Below are 1889 nucleotides of genomic sequence, written 5' to 3' on the forward strand. Positions count from 1 at the left end.
TTTTTTTGTTTTAAAGTACTTCTATACACAGTGTATAATTAGTATTCTATTTATTTTAAAGCTAGTTCAATTAGAATATTTTCAAATAATTCCTTTTGAAGTTTGAGAATCTGAAAAGAAAACAGAATCTTTGTAATTTGTATGACTTAAGTCATGATGTTTTGAATTGCTGCAGGCCAATTTGAAACCGACACAAAGAATCCAAAATACTGAAGATTTGATGCCTTTGTATTATGCTGTTGGCCAAGAACATTGAAATTACCTTGAACTGCAGCAATATTGAAATTACCTTGAGCTGCAACAAACAAATCTTTCTTAGAAGATGTATAAAAACGAGCATCCTGAGACTTCACATCAGGTCATTTGGATAGGTTTTCAGGAGAGGTCAGCTCCTGAAAAAAGACATCATACTTGATTAAGTAGAGGGTCAATGAAAAAGAAAAAAAGATGCTCAATTAGAAAGATACAGTGGCTTTAACAATGATCTCAAACATAACAATTGTAAAACTATATCGGGACAAGGTAGTGTTTCCTCCGTGAACAGGACCACTGTGAGTTGGAACTGACTTGACTGAACCTAACAACAGCATCATAATTTGAGTACTTCACCACATGATCTCTCCAGCAAGGTAGGGCAAAAGCCTCAAGCCTTTTTATCGCTTAGTTTTGGAAGTCCCAGAATGCCATTTCCCTGTAGAACTGGTCAACTGGTCATCAAATTAATGGAAGGAAGAAGTCAACTTCATGGATAAACATGTAAGGCAAAACATAGTTTATGTTCCCCTCTAATCTATCACACTGCCATGTAACTTATTTTTAAAGTGTTATTATTCTAAATCTTTCTGTAACTTTTGTTACCACCAAATACTCGTTAAATAAATAAACATCCAATTTTTTCTTTGACTATTAGTGATTTTTTGGTTGTTGTTGTTTATAGTATCACTTCTCAAGCTTCCTGAAGGAGAGAATATTTATCCTCTAGTTTGTCGACTGTTCTTCCCAAGAAGAAAATGCATAAACCACAATCCCCAAAGCCATGGCTGTTAAATTGATTCGGACTCATAGTGACCCCATAGAACAGAATAGAATAATAGCCTTGTCGAATTCCAAAGATTAAGATACTTTACTGAAGCATCTTGCTGCTGTGAAGTTGGGTTTTGTCCTGTTGGTTAGCAGGTGAGCACGTCCACTGCTGCTCTACTCAAGAGGAAACGTAAGCACACAATGGCAGGTTTTCTCTCACTCTTTTTATTTGTCGTTCATGGTTTAGGTTTCACTTCAAGTAGCATCCATTCTTGATCTGATAAGCCCTAGGCTCGTAGCTGTAGGCTTGAAGTTGTTCAGCCGTGTACATCCTAGGAAGACAACATCCTTACCTCTAACAATTAATCTACATTCTTGATATCTGATTAGTATTGAAACTATCTGATTTATCTGACAACCCCTTTTAAAATTATTTCTTAATATAGGAAGTTGCTTTTTGTCTTCTTTTGTGTGTGTGTGTAAGAGAGTGAGCTTTAAAGCAGGATATAATTATATATCAACCAAACATCCCAGCCCAGTCCAGATCAAGTTCATAAGTCCAATACTCATTCATAAGTCCCTCTTCAGACTCATGAAGTCACATACACTGATGTAGAATGCAGAAAGATCACAGGCCAGTGGGTGCAATGTCCCGTGGATCCAGTGAAGGTGGGTGAATCTCCAGAGCTCTGGCCATCATCAGGGTCTGCCAGCAGGAAGGTGAAGGCAGAGAGAGGGAGAAGTTCCCAGGACCCTCCTTATGAGAAGGCCACGCCCATAAGAAGTCACCATCAGGCTATTGACCTGATTGACAGGCTAGACTACACCCTTACACTTTTATTTATTTATTTTTTATTGTTGAATTT

Source organism: Echinops telfairi, unplaced genomic scaffold (assembly GCF_000313985.2).
Source record: "Echinops telfairi isolate 266 unplaced genomic scaffold, ASM31398v2 ScPeMD7_7401;HRSCAF=8416, whole genome shotgun sequence".
NCBI classification, from domain to species: Eukaryota; Metazoa; Chordata; class Mammalia; order Afrosoricida; family Tenrecidae; genus Echinops; species Echinops telfairi.